At 43.9% G+C, this 15,056-nt stretch overlaps 1 non-coding gene across 1 annotated transcript; it reads right to left on the bottom strand.

Moving 5' to 3' along the window:
- Positions 1-392: 392 nt before the first annotated feature.
- Positions 393-466, bottom strand: TRNAS-AGA (transfer RNA serine (anticodon AGA)). The gene has a single exon. It is a non-coding gene; the product is annotated as a tRNA-Ser (tRNA).
- Positions 467-15,056: the final 14,590 nt, after the last annotated feature.

Genomic DNA, 15,056 nt, shown 5'->3' with positions numbered 1-15,056 from the left:
TCATTTCCTGTCACATCGCCAATGTCTGATATTCTTTTGAGAAGCTGGGTGTGAAGTAGGAATCTCTCTTTTACAGTCTGTTATTATTGCTAAATAGCAGGTGACAAGTATTGAGTGCTCTCTATGTGACAAACTCCCTTCAAATCCCTTTGCATATATTGTCTCCAATCATAAATGTTAGGTATTATAATCATCCTCATTTTACAGATGAAGAAACTGAGGCACAGCGAGGCTAAGTAACTTGACCATAATCCAGCATCCAAATTTGATGGAGCCCAAATGCAAGTCCAGGTAGCCTCCTTCTGTTGTATGAAGTTCAGTGTTTTCCTATATTTATATTTAATTTTTTGGCAAGGGGTAGGTAATTAGGGTTTGTTTTTTTTTTTTTTTAACGGAGGTACTGGGGATTGAACCCAGGACCTTGTGCATTCTAGGCACACACTCTACCACTGAGCTCTAACCTTCCCCTAACCTTTTTTTTTTTCCTTCTAAAATGTCTCCTTTTCTTGTAAGGCTCATCTTCACCTAAGACAGGGCCCGCTTCTCTCTGCTTTGCTCCCCACCTTCCTCACTGACCCACACATGTGTTGTTCATGACGCTCTCCTGCCCCGGCTTCAGCCAGCACTGAGTTGACAAAAACAATTTTGCATGTAATGTTCTGAGATCCAACCCTCGAATTCAACGCTTCCCCAGCTTTTAGTCATTCATATCCTTTGGTTCACAGAAATGTTGAGTCTAGCGCCTTCTAATTGCTGACCTAAATAACATCCCTAGGTTTTTAAAGATAATATAAAGTTTATTTTAGTAACAACCATGAGTCATTACCAAAGCTAATGAACTTGGGAATTCTATATAAAATCATGCAAGTATACAAAGCCTTTTTTTCCAGGTTCCTTTTTCTTAGTTCAAGGCCACAAAAATTGGAACGTGATGGAGCTTGACTCCAACGTTTGCCATGTGTCTAAGTAATTATGAGTTATAAATCAAGCTAACAAATTGTTAAATAAAGCATGTTCCTACTTCTACCTTGACAAATATACCACAGACATGACCTGCAAAGGCAAAGGTTGAGTTTGGAATTCTCAGGCTCCTTGGTGTCCCGGACAGAAATGTGGTGGCAGAGGGAAAGCTGGCCCCCAGCCCTGGGCCAATCCCTTTCCCTGTCACCCCAGCCCTGTTCTCACATGAGGGGACTTGCATCCCCTGTGTGGGCTCCCTAATCCCCATTCAAGCTCTATCCACTCATCCTCACCCCCTTCAGACAGCAGCACCTTGGGTACCCTTTGGGCAAGCAGCCTGCCTTGGAAGATGGACGAGGCCATGCAAGCTCACAGCCATTTGGGGAGAGTCCTGCATACCCAGGGTGTGGTCCAGAGGAGAGGGTGCAAGCTCTGGGTGGAAAGGGAGGCAGTGAGGGGAAGGCCAGAGAGGCATCTTTCAAAGCACAAGGTCCAGGTAAAGGCATCCTTGACGAAGTCAACTGCTCAACCCAATGGGGCATCATGTCCTCTCAGCCCTTTCCCTTCAGTCTCAGCCACAGTGGATGGTTCCATGGAAGCACTGACTGTCTTGTGCTGCCAGCATCTTACCTCAACCTCAAGCCAAAGCCAAACTGTCTGCCTCAAGGTCGTCTCCAACACATACCAATGCAGCCCGGAAATACCTGGAAGTTACCGTCTAGGAGGAAACCTCAACTAGTGCAGATCAGGAGCAGGTGGGCAAATCCCAGGCCTCCCATTCTTTTCGGGTGGGCAATTCCAAACAGCTTTGCATGAGCTTCTTTTGAGATCCCGGTGGAAACCAGCACACTGCTCACAGCAGCAATCTCTGCAGCCCACCCTGGTCTTGGCTTTTCCTCCTTCCCCGTCTCGCTCTCTTGCTTCCTGGAATCACCACCCAAATAAACCACCCACACCCCTTAGGCTCTGCTTTGAGGGGTACTCAAAAGAAGAGAGAGACAAATCTAGGAAACAGAAGGACCAGCCCCTCCCAAGTACAACCACATCATGAGCGCAGCCTCACTGGTGACCTTCATCAAAGATCAGGTAAGGACGTTTCCTAAGGTGAAAATATTCTCTACACATTTATATTATAACCCAAACTCCTTTTAAAGAGGTTCTGGGTTTGGTTTGATTTTTCTTTGAGGGGATGGTGGTCCCTTTGCTCTTTCCTCTATTTCAGTGTCTAAATTCCTTGTGTGGTTCCTTGCTTTCACGATGAAAACTTCCCCGAATTGACTGTGGCCCGTGGGGAGGCAGGGTGGAGCGAGCAGCTTATGGGAAATGAACAAGGAAGGGAAGCAGACCAGAGGCAAAAAGCTGCGACCAAATTTGACATCAGAGATGACCATGCACAGGACAGAGTGTGAACGGCCCCTTCCTGCAGCCGACCATCCGGCTGAGGACTGCGGACTCCAGATTTTCCTGGATAGTCCCCAGGTCATATTTTTGACATGAGATCTATAAACACATTCCTCTGGTCAGATCGTTGCCCAGATTTAAGCTTCAGAAAGTAGGGTCCCAGAGCATCCGCAGCTGTGGCCAGGCTAGGGGCTGCGTTCGGGGGCCTGGGCACCTTGTGTGAATCTGGGACCTTAGGATTGGCTACTAGGGGGCACATAGCACCCAGTTCCTGGATGCCCACAGGACGGGGCTCTTGGGCAAGGCCAAACAACACTTTTCTAACACGTCTTAGCCCTGGTAGAGGTGCCCCACTGTAGAAAGCCCCTCTGGGCCAGGTTACTATCAGTCCCCAGAACTACCTTATTCCGCACCAGCTTTTACTATGGGCTCTGAGTGGGGACCCCTGTGCCAAGACTTCAGCCTCCGGGCGAGGGAGCCTGCGCCCCTTGGGCTGGCTTGCCTGGGCTCTTTGAGCTTCCTTGTGTTTAATTTCTGGGTAATGTTTTAACAGTTGGAGCAGGAAGAGGATTAAAAGAAAAAGGCAATTTAAAAAAAAAAAAAAAAAAGGAAGGAAATAGGGTTCCCAGGCAGTAGGAGGCCTGATTAGGGTCACAGGGCTGTTCTTCCTCACATCCAATTCTGCCCTGAGGCTTCAGCCGCTCCTGACCTGAAGGTGAACCTGGTCATCTACTATTTACCCCCACATTTAAAAATCAGAAATGGGGTGGGTGGTACAGAGAGGATCCACCTGGGAAAACAGTCATCTTAGAGCTGAAAGGAACCTTAGATTAAACCCTCACTTAGAAAATGAGATTCTATCACAGGATTATGGTCTAAGGTAATGTGTTGGGGTTTTCTACAGGTTTGGAAAAAATAATCCTAAAACTTAAAATGGTTGCATATTGCTATTTGACAATGTTTTCTACAAGCAAAGAGTATTTGTGTATCGTAGACTGGTGTGGAGGGCTTCCGCAGGATGTAAACTGATGGAGTTGATTTCGTTATCTGTGCTGCCCCCCAGTGGTAGAGGTAAGAAGGCACACCCAGGACGGGGCACAGGCGTTTAGTGCATCCAGGAAAACAAGACATTTACAGACATGAGGACAGACAATGACTCATCATTATAAACAATGTTACAGTAACCTCAGTTTGGTCCTTGTCTTCAGAAATTAGAATGTCATCCATAAAATTATGAATAAACACCTTTTATGTACCAGCACTGGAAAATCACATTTTAACTTCCTACACAAGGCCATGGAAAGATGTTTTAACTCTTCCAAGTATTACTCAGCAAACATTTATTGAGATGAACTATGGGCCAGGCACTGTTCTAGGCCCTCGGGCTAGAAGGATGAATAATACAGAGCCTTTGGCCAAAGGAACGCACAGTTCTTGCCCTGGTATGAACAATCAACACATCACTGCACTCAGTGTGGTGTGCATTACAATCGGTAATATAATGACATTTTTCATATTTTCCCCTAAAACAACAGAGGCTGTTAAGTGGAGGGGTACAGAGATGCTCTCTTCCTTCCCCTAACATCTAAAACAAATCTTCCATAGCTGCCTCTTCGGGCTCCTCTTTTAAAATGCAAACCCCCCAAGAAGGATGATGTCTTTCTCAAATCCACTCTTCTATGCCTGAGGTCAGCCTGAAGTCACAAGAAGCAACTTTCACCCAATAATTTTTCCCATCTTCCATAAACTTTTAAATCTAGTCTATGAAGGACTTTGAAGACAAAATAAAACAAACAACAGAAAAAAGCCCTTGCCTACTAGTCACATTTTTTAAAAAACACCTACTAAATTGACCACTTTATTATTTTTCCAGTATCAACATAGAAGCGACAAATTTCACTTTTTACACTAATGTTATTAACAGCACCGACCATCAGAGCTATCAGAGAAGAAAAAAATAACTTGCTAAACTTAGGGTTGTCAGAACAAAACAATGGAAAGAGCAAACTTTTAAAATAAGCCCGTTTACAAATTAAATAGAAATGGTTGGAAGTATGATAATGAAGCAAACAGAAAAACTTAGCAGGCAGTACCTGGAAAAGAAAAGAAGCCTCGTGACTCGGAGCTTTGGGCGTCTTTGTCATGCAGAACGGAAGCTAGAAAAGAGGCGGTATGCAGTGATCCGAGGAGCGTATGAACGAATTTCAGCAAAAAGTAACCTGAAATAGATTCCTTCTTAGTAGATAAACAAAGAATGATGCTTTAGAGTTGGGCAACTTTGGCTAAAAAGATGGAAACAATTTTGAGCCATTTATAAAGAATCAGGCCAAAATTTAGGATTTAACTTAATTAGGATTTAATTGGTAATTTAGGGAGAAATGTTACCTAAGCAAGTGATAACCAAGGAATGACAGACATGTTCTAAAGTATCAAAAGCTAACAATGTCTTGGTTTAGATAGCACTGAGAAAGGACCAAAAATGATAGTTTCCATTTTTTAAGAAAATGTTAGGCTTTTGGGTAAAGATGACTGAATAAAGTTGCATCATAGGATTTACCTCCCTCATTATCAAATGACATAAACTACCCCCAGGAGAAACAGCATAATTTCCCTGGAGTAACCAAGCCTGGAAAAGAGTATAATGAATGCCAGGCTATACACTTCAGAAGGAGATGATGATTAATGAAAGAGAAAGGAAAATTTGACAAGGCTCTGCCAGGCGTCAAATCCACTCTCATCAACCAAATAAGTTCAGAGCCAAATAGTATGGCGGTTCCTTAAAAAACTAAAAATAAAGTTACCATATGATCCAGCAATCCCACTCCTGGGCATATATACAGAAAAGATGAAAACTATTTCAAAAAGATACATGCACCCCAATCTATATAGCCCCACTATTTACAACCACACACACACACACACACACAAACACAATGGATAACTACTCAGCCATGAAAAAGAATGAAATAATGTCATTTACAGCAACATGGATGTGTTAGAGCAGGCAGATAGATAAATATGAGCAGAGAAAGGGGGACACAGACCAAATGGCAGGAATTAGGCAGAAAGGAGGGGCACAGGCCAAATGCAGGAAACCACACATCATGTGAGCAGCAGGGATCCTTGAGCAGAGAAAGAAAAGCTGGAATCTTTGGGCTGATAAGGGACCACACCTTTTGGCTTGGAGATCAACAAAGAAAGGTCAGAAAAGGCAGGAATTTCCAGTGCCCAAATGTAACATTTTACTCATTATGCCCTCATTTCAATAAAATTAGCCTTACAGATCAGAAGTACCCATCATACACCGATGCCATGACGCTTCCGATCCAGACTAAATAAGGACAAAAATCCCTCCTCCCTTTGGGAAGGTGGAGTTGGGATGATAATCAGGGAATACGACCCCAAACTCTTCCCTCCCCATTCATTTTTACAACCTATGTAACTAACTTGCCAAAGAAACTCAGGGCAACTGCTCACCTGAGCCTGCCCGCTCTCCCCTGAGAGTGTACTATCCATCCTCATTTTAACTTTTTAACCTCTAAGTCTTGTCTCTGAATTCTTTCTGGGACGGGACAAGTACCTGGAACACCAGTTGCACCTATCGGCGACAGATGGACCTAGATGATCATACTAAGTAAGTCAGACAGAGAAAGACAAATATGTGATATCACTTATATGTGGAATCTGAAAATGTGATATAAATGAACTTATTTACAAAACAGAAATAGACTTACAGACTTATGAAACAAACTAACCATTACCAAAGGGGAAAGGCAGGGGAGGAATAAGTTAGGAGTTTGAGATTAACAGGTTGATACTAATATATATAAAATAGATAAACACCAAAGACTTACTATATAGCACAGGGAACTATATTCAATATCTTGAAAAACTATACACCTGAAACATTTTAAATCAAGTATCCTTTTAATTTAAAAAGTGAGTCCAGAGCCGTTGGACAGCCCAGGTGCAGAGTCCGGGGCCAGAAAACCAAAGGACCTCCAAGAATGTTTGCTGTTGTCTCAAATTGAAAACAAAAATTAATAAAAAATTTAATTGATGTGTTATTAAAATTCCTTCAAACATTTTATAGGAAAATTATATTTAATGTAAAATATGTGATCACTTTAACATATTTGATATGGCGAAGAGCAAGGGTGTTTCCAAAATTGAAGGTCTACAGTAAATCCTAACGGGCCCTGCTAATACGTTCTGTATTGAAGAGAAAGAGAAAAGGGAATAATAGCTTTATCTTGTCATGGAGTGAAAAAAATTATTCTTCTAAAGGTCAGCATTGATTTTACTTTTACTTCAGTTATTTTTTTCTGTTAAATTCAAGCAAATATAACAACTAAAAATTTTTTTTAAATCTTGCTAGATAAACTCAACAGGAGAGTAGAAACAGAAGATAAAAAGCAGTGAACATAAGAACAGTGACTAGAAATTACTCAACCTAAACCACAATTCATACATGATTTTACTTTAATTTAGTTACTTATTTTTAATGACTTGACTTTGACTAGAGCAAAATTAAGAACTTTCATCAAAAGGTTTAAAGAAAAACTATAAAAAAGACATTTGCAGCACATTAAAACCTACAAAGGGTTAATATAAAAACACAGTTTAAGGAGCACTTATGAATTAATGAAAACTAACAACGCAATAGAAAATTGGCTGAAGACAATAGGGGTTTCACAGAAGAGGAAACATCTGGCCAATAAGCACATAAAAATTGCTCAACCTGAGTAATCAGGAAAATGAATGAGATGTTTTGCATCAATTCTATTGACAAATATTAAGAAGTTTGACAGCACCCAATATGGAGAGATTGTGGGTCAAATGTGAGAGAGAAAGCTATTCATTACTTGGTCAGAGTTCAAATTAGAACTAGCACTTCAGAAAATAAATTGGATTATCTCATGAAGTTGAACTTTCTCATATTTTATGGCAGAAAAAATTCCTCTGCTATAAGCTGGAGAGAAACTCTTGCCCATGTGCACTAGAAGACAAAAAAAACCCTCACATGGTGCACTGAGTAAAGCAAAAATCCGAGAATAAACCGAACGTTCATCAATAAGAAAATGGACAGATTAATAGGAGAATGGATAAATACGTTATACACTAAAAAAAAAAAAAAAAACCCCACCGCCAAGCAATATGTTGTTTAGGCAATCGTGTGTATGCAACAAAACATTTTTTTTAAAGCATGGGAATTATAAACAAAAACTCAGGGGAGGGTTACCCCTGGGCTGGAGGGTGTGAGGCCTGGAAAAGGACAGGGGGAGAGCAGGTGTTAGTAGATGTTACGGTCAGAGTCCTGCTTCTTGGCTTGTGCGATGGGTTCACAGGTGATCACTATTTTACTCGAGTGCATTCAAATATATTTACATAGAGGCCCAGGCACAGTCAAGAATGACCTATGAACCAAGATACGCCACAAACCAAGGATTATGATGAAACCATTTGGTGTACTTTAAGTCATTTTTAAAAAGAGAAAAAAAGTAAAACAGAAAAGACTTTTCAACAAACAGAATGTTGAGTTTTCTTGTCATTTTCTTATTCCACAATTCTGTTGCCTCTTTAGTAATGTTTTCTTTTAAATTTGATTCCTCGTAAGATTTCCCACCTTTGGTTCTTCAGATTTCTTTTCCGAGTCTATCTCTGAGTATATAGTGTTCACTGTTTGTCAGTATCCGGGGGAGAGGGTTCTGACTGTGTTGTTTTAAAGTTACAGTTTCTGCAACATGTTCTAAGTATTCCTGTTTCACGTGAACTACTATTTCCTTCCCAATTGTAACTGTCATCTAGAAACAGTGGCATTAGACTTATTCTACAGGTGTTTGGGTGGACTTTTTTTTTTAACGTAGCCTAGAGTAGGATTAAACGCCAATTTCTAACAATACAGAATTGTCAATGGCCAAGCACATTGATCTATCAGTTGCTAATTATCTCTGTATTTTTCTGCTGAGTTGGAAAGGAAAAGTACAAACTCTGTGAAGTTAGACTAGCTGTGTTACCCATAACATTTGGGGAGCTTTGTTTTTTCAACCTTTTACTACTCAACCGTCACACACGGCATCTCAGGTGAGAAGGGCCTCTTCTATGGGGATTTTCCCTTCGTGCTTTGTGGTGCATGCCAGCGACTCTCAAGCATTTAAGTGTTTTGTATATCAACATGATAAGTAAGGGAACAAATTGCTATTGTATGTTTCGTTCCTGAAGATAAGACCACAGTGACCATAATGAGGTCAAGACATTGATATCCAGAGAGTTGGTGAGACCTGGTTTTCAAGAGTGAACCCCCTTTACCTCCCTGCCCTGACTCATTGACCAGAGAGTGTAGATGGAGCACGGCAACAAAGCAGCAAACATCCCAGTGTGTAACCGCCATCGCGCACTGCTGATGCTCGGGATGGTCACTAGACCTGTCTGCCCACTGACGATGGGTAGGCTGAAAAAACATCTCCTTGGAGATTTTTTTTGAGTCTTTTCAATTGTATCAGGATGAACTTATTGTTCAGGGCAAGCACTGAACAACTGGAGCCCATTAATATTAATACAAAATTGTTTCTCCACTGCGAATGAGAAAAAAGTCTTTATGCAAAAGAAATATTCCTCAATTCATTCCATTAATTCAATTTCAATTAATTTGAAAATAATTCTTACTATCTCTTTCTCTTTACAGTGGGAGTCATCGGGACATTAAATTTTATTTGGAAAACGCCTCAACCCACCCAACACTGGCTTCTATTTTTTCCATTTTCTAGTGGTCACCTACTCATTAGACTACCTGCTAGGAATCCTGCTCAATTGAATCTGTGGACATTCTGGTCAGGACATCACTGCAAGAGGCCCAGAGTAGGGGACCAGGTGAATTTGGTCCTGTCTGGGCTTTCTTTCCCCACATTTAGATTAAGAGAATTTAAAAAATTTAGATCTCAGGCCACGTGACCTGAATTCCTGTGGATGGGTGTCTGCAGAACAGAATGGGGCGCTTCGGAGATGGTAAGAGATGCTTCCCCCAGGGCGAACCATTTCCCAAAAGGACAGTATTCTTTCAGGGTGCGGCATCTGGAATTCCTGCTGCGATCCTGTAGGATATGTTAATTTAGCCAGAAGAAAAACCATCTTGTGAACTTCCAGATGAATCAAAGCTGATTCACAGGCGTCTTCCACGTGTTAGTCACCCCGTATGAAGGCTCAGCCCTCGGTCCTCACTTGAAGCTGAGTGTGACCAAGTGGGCATGGTCGGGAGAATTCTCAGATGGCCCCCCAAATTCCTGCCCCCTGGTGTACAGACCTGTATGATTCCATCCCCTTTGAGGGTGGGTGAGACCCGGGAATAGGGTGCGATGTCGCTCCTTTTGTAGGGTGAGGTTACCTGGTAAAAGTGAAGGGTTTTTTGCAGGTGTAACTAGGGTCTCTAATTGGTTGACTTTGAATTAAAAAAAGGGAGATGCTCCTGGGTGAGCCTGACCTGAGCAAGTGAATGCTTCAGAAGGGCATGTCCCTCCTCTGAAGGCAGGAGGTATTTGAAGTGAGAGGTCCTTCTGCTGGCCTGGGAGCACACAGCATGTCATCAGCTGCCCGTGGCGGGGCCCTCGTGGCAAGGACCCAAGGGCAGCTCACAGTTGCTGAGAGGTGTGGTGTCCCGCTGACAGTCAGCAGGAAAACATCCATAAGGAACTGAATTCTGCCGGTAACTTTAACGGGGTTGGAAGTGGTTTCTTCCCTAGTTAAACCTCCAGATAAGAACACAGCCCAGCTGGCACCTTGATCTCAGCCTGGTTGGACCCTGACCGGACGACCTAACTACACTGTGCCTGGACTCCAGGCCACAGAAACTGTGAGAGAATAAACCTGTGCTGTGTTCAGATGCTGAGTGTGTGCTAAATGGTTATGCATCGGTAGAGAATGAATGTAGCAGGGACCAGTCGGTACTCACATCCCCCCAACTTTCTGCAGGAGCTGCTGGCACCTTGTGCACAGAGCAGGGCAGTGAATCCAACCTGTTATGGGCTCTGAGAATCTGATGGAAGCTGTGGAAGATCCCTTAGGACATAAGTGAGCCTTGATGTAGGACAGAACTGATTGCTTATGAAGTCCTAGGCTGTGTGCTTTATATTTATCATCTCTAATCTTCACAACCACACTGCAAGGATGATGTCATGATGACAGTTATTTCACGAGCAAGAAAACCAGTGCTGACCGAGGGTAAGTTAAAGGCCCAAGCTCATGTAGCTAATGAGTGGAGATGGCAGGCTTTGTGGCCAGATCTCGCTGACCCTAAAGCTAATGAACTTTTAATTTCACAATGCTCTTTCCTGTTTCTCACCTTCCACTTTGTTTTTGAGTTCCCAAGAGCCACGCCATCCCAAGTGCCCGGCCCTGTGGCATGCCCACACAGTTAGTCCTGGCTTGGAGCAATGCTTGGAGCCCAAACTCTCTTTGTCTTCTTGCTCATGTATGTTTGCCCCCACCCACACATAACACCATGGACAGATGCTCCCAGTTTAGATCCCTCAGCTCTCACAGCTGCTGCTGCTTTGCTTTCTGGGTCCAAAGGTAACAGATGAGTGAAAAAACAATGGCGTTGGATAGAAAATTGAAAAGGAAAAGAAAAAAGAAAACTGTGGTGTTTTAAATGTATTGCCAAGAGACTTAGAAATTTAGTTGAGAAAACCGGTGTACACATCCCAGGACAGCGGTCTGCCCACTTTCAACCAGAGTTGGCTCTCTGACTCTGTAGTGTTCCAAGTCTGTGCTGAGGCTTGTTCGCCCTCCTTTAAAGTGGCTTCTTGACGTGATGAGGTGAAGTACAGTTCTTGGCCATCTTGAGGGCAGGTTCTGGAAACGGGAGTCTCTGCCATCTGTTCAGATTGTTTCTAAGGATCTGAGATCATGTGTTCTGCTCTCTCCTCCGCAGACTCCCAAGGAAGGCCCGTGCTATGACCCCAGTCCTTTCTGATCTGCTATCACTGCGACCAACTCACCATACACCTGCTGCTTCAATATCTCATGAGGCAAAGCTCTAAAAATCAGGTGTAAGGGGTTTTCCTAGCCTGTTTTACAGACGTGCGCTCTCTGCTAGATTCTAGTGCGAGCTCTGGCTTGGGTTTTTCATTTGGCATCCTTTGGAGAGGCAAGTAGTCGGGGGGGGGGAAAGAGCAAAGACTTGGGAGTCAGAAATACCTGGGTTCAAGTTCAGGCACTGCCAGCCGCAGGCTGTGTGACCGTAGGCAGGTTGTTTAACCCCTGAGCTTGCATTTCCTCAGTCACAAAATCGGGAAGATAATAGTGCTCCATAAGATTCTCTCAAGAATTGAGGGAGATGATGTTTGTAAAACGTCTGGCGCGGAGAGATTGCATAGGAGTAACCACTGTTACAGGCAAAAGTGGCATCCTCACTTCCTTTCTCTCTGTTACCACCTCCTACTCCCACGCTGTTGATTTGGCTGTTAGACACGAGGCCTTCGTGGCCCCAAGGAGAACTGTCGCATTCAGTTCCTGCGTTTTGATGTTTAACAGCTGGAGGCTGGGTGTGACACAGAAGCAGAAGCCTGATCTATTTCTTCCCTCCCTGTCCTCCCTGCCACCAAGTCAAAGTCCTCTGAGCTAGGAGGGAGGAGACCCAGTTAGGAAAAGAGCCGGAGGGAGTCACTGTGTTGGCCTCAGGGAGGGAGCCCACCTCTCCAGCCCCGTAGATCTGGGGTTCTGCGAATTAGAGGGGACTGGCACCCCACTTCCTGCTTGGGTCCCTGACGGGGAAGCTCCCAGTGTCCTCCCCATCACGGTAGCTGCAGAAAAGGCTTAAGCAGTGCGTGGGTTGGGGGCAGCCTCCCAGACACCCTGCTGCTCCTGACACAGCTCAGTCATCTTCCTCTGTGGTCTGAGATGCAGTTGACTTTGAGGGGTGAAGGGTCACCGCAGAACACGCTGCCCTAAAATATAGCTCTTTGGCACAGGATTATTTTGAGAAACTCCAGAAACAGAAGGAGCCCTGAAAACAAAGCACAAGTTACTCTTCTTCTAAAGAGCAATTTGCATTTGTAAAGGAAATCGCCACTTGTCAGGGTGTCTCCCTCTCTGTACCGAGAAGAGGGTGACCCTTCATCATAAGAGACCCATCCACGGAGGAGGCAGTGACAAACCTCACCCTTGTTTACCTTGCTTTTCCTGGTAACTGCCCCTTAACCAGCCTCCTCTCACTTTTCTTTCTTTTGCCTGTAGCTGAAGAGGTTACTCAAGCCAGTGGGTTAATGTCACATTGGGAGCTACTCAGTTTTCCCCCATCTCGCCCACGTACACACTGTTTGTTTTTTCTCTTGTGACTCTATCTTGTATTACAGGGACCTCAGCCATAAACTCAGAAGGGTAAAGGGAAAATTATTTTTCCTCCCCTACAGGGGCCTCGTGACGGGGACGGGAGGACGCAGAGTGGCCTCCGAGTAAACCCTAAGAGCGGAGACTCCACGGGAACACAGACTTCGTGATGGATGCCCCAGAGGGGAGGCGAGGACAACCAAATGGAATGTCGCTTGTCTCAGCAGGACCCAGGGACCACCTATGACAAAGGAAGTCCCCATGCCTCCAACCATCTCCTCCCTCCATTATGTGATGGTTCACAAACCCCCAGGCAGGGGGCGAGCCCCAAGCGGGCTGGTTAACTCTGAATGGACTAGGTTTGCTCTAAACTGATGAGTTCTCCACTACCAGGCAGAATCGAGGTTCAAGTAACCTGACCTATTAACAGAGTGATAAAGATAATTTATATTCAGGACTCCCAAAATGGAGACCACCCCAGTGGCCCCACCCACGTCACAAATCTAAACCTAAACGAGCCTGCATTTCCCAGAAACACCTGTCGGGGAAACCTGACATGCGCCAGTCACAATCCTCCAACCCAGCTTCAGCTAGTTCACCCTCCCCTAGAAAACAGGGCCTGCTAGTCTTAAAGGAAACCCCACCCACTCCCCAATCGGGCCCTGTTTCCACATTCCTTCTTCTAATGCTCCGGAAAACTCACTCCTGCCCCAGAGCCCTTAGAAAGAGCGTTCCACTGCTTTTTAGGCACTGTATTCCCCCGATCCATGCATAGATCTCCCTTAAATAAGGGGCATCAGACTCGTTACTAAATCATTTTAGTTTTGCCATTTAACAAGAGAAAGGAGGGGGAACAGAATGCGCCACCCCAAAACAGGCCACTTTGGCACGTGCGTCGTTTTGAGCTGAAGGCAGTAAAGAGGCAGCAGGCGCTGGGAAAGCTTTTTGCCTCTCCCTTAACTGCCTAAAAGAATGCAGACAAAGGGTGTGTACCAGGAAGAGAGCTTTGACCAGAGATTACTTTAATATCCGAAAGACTTAGCTGCATGGCAGGGCAAACACTTTTTCTTCTCATCTTCCTGTGATTTGTCTTCCTCCCCTTCGAAGCCCCAGACCCCTACCCGCTTCTCCTTAGCTCAGGATGGGATAGAAGCCTCAATGACCTGACTGCCTGTGAGTCTCATATTTTTATGGGGTCCCTGTACATGTGAAATTAATTTTTTGCCTGTTATTCTATCTTATGCCAATTTAATTATTGGACCAAAGGACCTAGAAGGAATGATGGAAATTTTTTTCTGCCCCTCCAGTTACGTTTCTTGGATACTGGAGTTGGTGGGTTGAGAAATTTATGCTCACCACACACAGGACATACCGCTTTGGGAATGGTGATAACAAACAACCTGCCAAGGTCTTAGATGATTCTTTTTGGGCCACTTGCTGTCAAGAAAAGGCAAGTTTGGTAACAAAGAATCCCATGCTGTTTTCCTTTAGAAGCAATACTGGAGGCAGGCTGGTAACTCCTTTTACCTCAGACTATCCAATACCATGTGACTGGGTCTACCTTGAAGGTGGAGGAAGAGAATTTGAGTTACCAAGTCCAAGCAACATGCTCCTCTCCCATGTCAACCTAAGATGGAAAAAAATCCCGTTATACTGATTTCATAATAGTAGCAGTAATAATAGTAGCTTTCATTTATTAAGCACTTATTAAATGTCATACACTTTTCAGTGAGTAAATATCCAATCTTTCATCCACAAAATAGTGACAGAAGGGGATAAAAACTATGGTTGCCTTAACTTTTTATCACTAATTAGCTGATATCCTGAAAGTAGGTGTGATGAACTGAACCTCCAAGCAAATGCACCAGTGCACCGACACACAGACACACAGACACACACACTGAGTCATCTGGTGTCCCTCCCTGCTCTCCTGACTCCTGGGTCCCCTCTTTTGTCAGTCCCCTGTCAACCCTCTACTTTCTCATGGTTCTTATGCTTGGATTAAAGAAGGTCTAAAGCAAACACATGTTTGTTGCAGCTTAGTTTTTTCACATACACAATTCTAGTTCAAGGCAATCTAAGAAATAGAACGGATGGCGTTCTTTTTCTTCTAGGATGTTGCCTCTTTATCTGATTTAAGATTCCGATCTAAGCTGCTAATTTTAGCCACAGAAGAAGCGAATTGTTAAGACTTCATGTGTGATTTTTAAAAAAATTATCAATACAATTTGGAAGCTAGAACATCCCCTTGGCTAAACTTCACCCAAAAGATCCTTGTTGACAAATGGTAACAGGGTTCATCTGAAGCTGGTGGGACTGATCCATTCCTAGGGTGGCTGTGGTGCTAGGGCCATACAGAGAAAAGCGGCTGT

Source organism: Camelus dromedarius, chromosome 22 (assembly GCF_036321535.1).
Source record: "Camelus dromedarius isolate mCamDro1 chromosome 22, mCamDro1.pat, whole genome shotgun sequence".
Taxonomy (NCBI): domain Eukaryota; kingdom Metazoa; phylum Chordata; class Mammalia; order Artiodactyla; family Camelidae; genus Camelus; species Camelus dromedarius.
The sequence above is the reverse complement of the archived record's forward strand: the minus strand, read 5'-3'. Positions and strand labels throughout refer to the sequence as shown.